Below are 6,193 nucleotides of genomic sequence, written 5' to 3'. Positions count from 1 at the left end.
CTGCGTTACATACCTTTTCCATGCATTGTTGTTGCTGGAAATCCCCAATTCCTTTGAGGACTCCATTGCGCATGCGTGCAGTGAACTTTTCATAGTGACTTCCGGACTGAGCACATACGATTCCTTTATGATTCCCTTGGAACCGCCTCTCTATCTGTGATAGTATTCGTCCCAGTTAAGTGTGACGTTCACTTTGTCACCTTTTGCGAGGCTCCTATCTCGGAAACGAAGCCTCAGTCGTAAAAATGGAACTTAGACTTTTTGCTTGTTTTCGTGTGAGGTATCACCTCCCAAGCGTTGTAAACGACCTTTAGAAACACCCTGTATATATATATATATATATATATATATATATATATATATATATATATATGGCCAGTGGCGTACCCAAGAGGGGTTACCGGGTTTAAACCCCCCTTGAGCTTTTAAAATATTATTGAAATTGCTGTAGAAAAAAATGGCTAATTTATCATAGTCAAAGATCTGCGATGGTAACAATAATAGTCTACTACTCCCCCTAATAATAATTTGAATTATTATTCCCATGCACCATGGAGAAAACACAACATTCCAAACACAATCTAAGCGGCCGCAAAGTTCAATTTTGCAATTCTTTTTTGCAATAAGTTGCGCAGTGACTCTCGAGTGAATTGTGAAAATTCCTTGATTCGTCGCAGTGTGCCGACCTTATTGCTTCCCGCTACTACAGCGCCTTGAATAACGTAGTGTGGAAAACGACCCAAGAAACTGGTTCCCCGAGACGATGACAAGTAGATGGCAGTGCGATCGACACAGCGGCTAATTTTGTTATGAAAGTAATGCGGCTTAGTTAGTTTTTGGAATATATTGTGTAGATTTGTTTCTCTAGAAAGGCGGTAAGTGAATTGATGGAAACAGTTATATTTGTGGAGTGATTTGCAGTCACGAAATGGCATTAATTTACACAGAAAAGTAACATAAATACGTTTTATGTGCAACGCAACACGAGCATCAACATATCACTTGTGAGGCTGGACGTCAAACGTTGGATTGTGTACACAAGTTTATTTTTGTATACTAATAAAATTGAAATAGTGTCATGAAGGAGAAAAAATGTTTCGTGGCGTACATATTATGAAGTCATTTTCCCGAAATGCAGATATTCGAAAGAATTTAATTTCATATTCCATGGAGTTCAAATAGCCGATTAGGCTGTACCTTGTCATCTCTATCAACAAATTGCTTTACATTCGTGTCGATTGGTAAGTAGAACTTTGGTGTTAAGGACTGTGCATTTTTACTCGTGACTTGGCTGTAAAATGTCTACCTTGTACTTGATGAAAATAAACCGCAAATTAATTAAATTAATTAATAATAAAATTAATTAATTAATTAATTAAAATAAAGGAGTATTGTCTGTGTGAATTTCCATAAAAATAATATTTGTGACAATGACAATATTAATGAACCTTTCAGGATAATGCATACACAATACTAATTCTCGCAGCAATTGTCATGTTACATGTTACAATCCATACCTACGTTTTCTTCCGTATTGTTAATAAAAAACTCAAGGACAGGTCATGATCGACGGTTCATAATATTCTTTAATATTTTCGCGACTACTGTACCAAATATCATAACAATTTTCTGATGCAAAGAAATGTTACAAGGAAAAGAATCAGACGTTGCAGCAAAAACCCCATTTACTTCCATTATAAGCAGTCGAACACCAAGCCCCGGTGTCAACACCAGCGCCTCTAGCGGATCATTTTCGAGTGGAACCAGCGAGAGAGAGCAAAACCATGCCGTTTTCCACACTACGTTATTCTAGGCGCTGTACCGCTACTGATTTCACACCCCCTTGTGAACTCTCAAGTGATACTGAATCTACATCCACATCATTAAATAATGTTGAAGAAGTGTTTTGTGAATCACCTAGAAGTGATAAATGTGTTGGAATATCTATAAACTTACTTTTGAACGAAAACATAGACTCAGTGGAATTTAGCAACATGTATTCTCGCGCTTCATCATCGTCCTGGGTGAGTTCCATAGGTAAAGGTAATGTAAATTTCCCCGTGCATATAGCACCGTGCTATGAAGGCACACGTAGTGGTGTGGTGGGCCCACACATTCTCGATCTCGGAAATTTTGAAGGTGATGTGATCAGCACCATGATCCGGCAGCCTTTATACCCCAGCATTGCTCTCAGGTACCCATTGATATGAGGCTGGGTGCGGAGACAAGGCTGGAAAAATTCCAACCAATTCCGGGAATCGAACCTGGATCTCCCACGAGGTTGTCAGACTAGAACACCGCAGCTCTGTGAATGAGTATCAAATTTTGATTATTTGAATAAATTTAATATATTTGCTTGTTTTTATGGATTTTCTTCACACTTAAAATGTCTCACCTATCATATACAAATTGGTTTGGTTTGGTTTGATTTGGTGTTTTAAGTCCACTTTATGCGCAGTAAGGCTAATCGGGACTGGACCTACAGTTTAAAGTGGGATCCGAACTACTTGTGCCCTCCACCGGGTTTCGAACCCGGGAGCCCTTGATTACAAGGCAATGACGCTACCACTGCGCCATGGGGGAGGCAACTATCATATACAAATAACCGTTGACTAGATAATTATTTCGTAACAAAGAAACAAAAGAAATGTAATTTTGTCCTATTGCTTTCATAAATATATTTATGTAGATCTCTACTACTTAATAATAGTAGTGATATAAGCAATAAAAGTAGCTGGATTAGTAGTAATATTAGTAGTAATTAAAGTAAGTAATTAATTGTAAGTATTATTAATTAATTCATTATGATTATTATTAAATAATTAAATATAATAGAACAATTGTAATGTGAATTTGTAGAAAGTTTTCGAAATAACCCCCACTTGATGAAATCCTGCGTACGCTACTGTATATGGCCATATATACATCATTGGGTTTGGTTCTCTTAGAAGAAGAAGTCGACGAAAATGGTTGTAGCAGCAACACAGACCCACCAGGGCACCCCTTCACTAGCCCTGTCAAGTTCCCCCCCCCCCAACACATGGCACAAACGATTGAAATAGCTATGTCATAAGATTCTCCTTCGTTCGTGCCGGATTGTGCCGCTTTTACTTTCGTGTGAACTAATCATTACGGTTCTCGAGTAATCGTAAATTAAATTAGAGGGGGGCCAACTTGGCGTAGCCCCACCACAGTTCTGTACCGCCACAAAAATATTGACACTGGAATATTTTACGTTTGTGCCGTTTTGTGCCACATTTTTCGTTTATACCGTAATAGTTTTCGAGAAAATCAAACGTAAATTTGGGGGGGGGGGGCTGTCCCCCCACTTAATGCTGGATGACAAAAACATATAAAATAGATAGTATTTCTGTCGTCTGCCTCTGTACCTCCGGCCCGTTCCCGTGTAGTTCTGTCGTCTGCCATCGCACTCTGGATGCTCTAGATGGATGGTTCTGGTGAAGAGTTTGTTTTAACTTTTTTGCAAGTGATATCAGCAATGGCGTGAGCTCGGGGGTGAAAGAGAGGGCAGTTGCCTCCCTAATACTCTTACTTAGAAATTTTGTGTCAAGGAATCTTATCACCGTTGTCAAATAATACGTATTGTGCTGATAATTATTTTCAAGCCGTCGAAACTTCCAAGCAACTACGGAAAGGCGCATTATTTCCTATGTAATTGTACTATCCAACTTCGTTCTCTAATTTTATTAACACTCCCACATACTTTATTCGTTACTTGTGTTACCTCTAAGTGTTCGCAGAATAAATTGCCCACACATTGGAAATCAATAGTGGCGATTGGATACCGAAACTGGGGAGGGCAGGCGCCTGTAGTCAGAATTTTGTTTCGGGGTGGATCATCCCTTATCAGCAGCCACCATCTAAAAGCGAAAACGTGGGGATAGAAGCCCTAAAGATGGATTTCCCAGTACATTTTAGAACTAATTGCACAATATGTTTATTCCTGCTAAGAAAGTAAAATTAATTACCACTACACACTATTTAGATATTTGTAGGAGGAATTCTGGGGGGTTCAGCCCCCGAGCAGTCCTCCTGACTACGTACCTGGTGAGGGAGTCAAGAATTGTTTAATTTTTCTTCGTAGACAAGGTTAATTAAGAGGCCATAGTGTTGGTATAAAAACGCGCGCGCGCGCGTTTGTCTGTGTGTGTGTGCTCGTGTATAAGTTAAATTCGTATTCTTATATGTAATTCTTTCAATTTTTTATTTCTTTGTAATTTATATATTCTTTTCTCTCTCTTTTTAAAAATATTTCAATGTAGACTACTAACTTCCATGTTCATATTGTGTAAATATGGTCAGGCTCCACAGCGTTAACTTCGCCAGGTAAAACAAGACGAAATAAATAAAACAATGATGCCCCCTAATGACCGTCACTGATGACAAAAAAAACAAAGTACGTGTAGTTGTTTTGAATGTTGTACGAAACCATTTTTACATGTAAATTAGTCTCTGAATCACAAAGAGGGGATATGAAGGAGGGGGCAAAGAACATTGGTACAGTCAACGGCAAAGATAATTCTACATTGTGTGTTGTTTTAAGGAATGAAACTATGTTGGTTAGAAGCAGGCATTGTTCTCTGCTCATCAGTGGCGACTCGTGGCTTTTTTGGAGTGTAGGAAGAAGTTATGGTAAACTGAGGAAGGTTTCAAAAATGCGTTCAATTACAGTCGCACAAATCGCTCTTACTATCCATTGCATTTAGAATGTTACCTGCAGGCCCACGCACAAGGTAGGGAAAAAGGCCCTTGCCCCCTTGAACCATGATTTTTTTTCAATGTGAACCTATGAAATCCAACGAAAATAGTATTGACGATATTTCAGATTTTACAAGATTTTTCAAGCATTTCGATTTTGTCCCCTCTCGCTGTCGTGTGGATTTAGGATAATAAAAAGTGCTGCTTAAACTATGAAATTATGATAAATGCTTCTAAATTTTGCTAGGATTTATTATTAATTACTTTTTTCGGATAAATGCAGTTGTAAGATCAATTATGCATATGCTTTTCGAGTTTTGAACTTGCGTTACTTATTATTCACTACACAAAATTGTGTAAAATGGCTCAATAAACGAAATGGGTTCAGTATAGAACGTGAAACAGTTTGAGAAATTGGTTTGTTTACTCCCAACCATCTATCGATTTACTGCCGTAAAATCTACTCAGGAACAAAATCGACAGGATAAAGAAAATATAGAGGATGGATCGTCGCATGGTTGTAAAGAAAGCGTGTCGCTGTGTATGCATACTCCCTTTCATTTGAAACAAGTCCGCTGGTGAAGTATAAATAAGATTTGGACGTAATTTTATTTCTATTTCCTGAAAACGTATTCCTTTGAATTCGATTTCCCTCTCCCAGGGAATCGCGTTTGCTGATTATGCTACATTTGAACATTATGCCTAAAGCAGGATGCTAGGGGTCAACGAAGATCAAACTGTGCTACGATAATACCATTTTGTTGGGGGTTGGCACCACTGATTGTGGGAACCCCTCGATGGTTCCTCGCTGGATCTTTAAAAACCGCAACCTTACCCCCTGCCCCTTTTCCACTCCTCGCCCATCTGTCTGTAGGCATAGACAAACTACTAGGAGAGACTTGTTAACTCAATGGGCGCCTCCAGGACCACTCAGCAACCCAACATTGTTGAGTAGCAAGAACCCTGGAGGCGCTTGCTACCTGGTTGTTGAGAAGGAGCGACCGCGGCTTCACTCAACATAAAATTCTCTCGCTACCTGCGGTCAACTGTCGTCTGCAAGTCTGTTGTCTTCTGTTAGTTGCAACATGGCGCGGCGGAACTAAAAGATGCGTGGAGTAAAATGTACTTGTAAGTTCGATTATGTAGCCCAAGCGCACCTTTAGGTCGCGCATCCAATAGCCTTAAATAGTAATAACTTTTTCGCCACTATATTCTCGGAGAATGAGTGATCTGTCAACGGATAATTATGCACTGGCTTCAACTGAAGTATATTTAAAAATACCAACAAAATAACGCAGTTAAAAAAGTAATGAACCCAAATACTGTTCACAACATTAAGTGTTTTTTTTTGGCTAAATCGGATGAGCATGTGGTGGAGACCATTTTTTATCTCGCTACGTAAGTTTCGGGTTCGAGGTCCGGTATAGGCATGGATGTTATTTGATTGATTTGATTTATTTTACTGTGCATTTTT

This window comes from Lepisma saccharinum, unplaced genomic scaffold (genome assembly GCF_977018435.1).
Source record: "Lepisma saccharinum unplaced genomic scaffold, izLepSacc3.1 HAP1_SCAFFOLD_222, whole genome shotgun sequence".
Lineage (NCBI taxonomy): Eukaryota > Metazoa > Arthropoda > Insecta > Zygentoma > Lepismatidae > Lepisma > Lepisma saccharinum.
Note: the sequence above shows the minus strand (reverse complement) of the source record.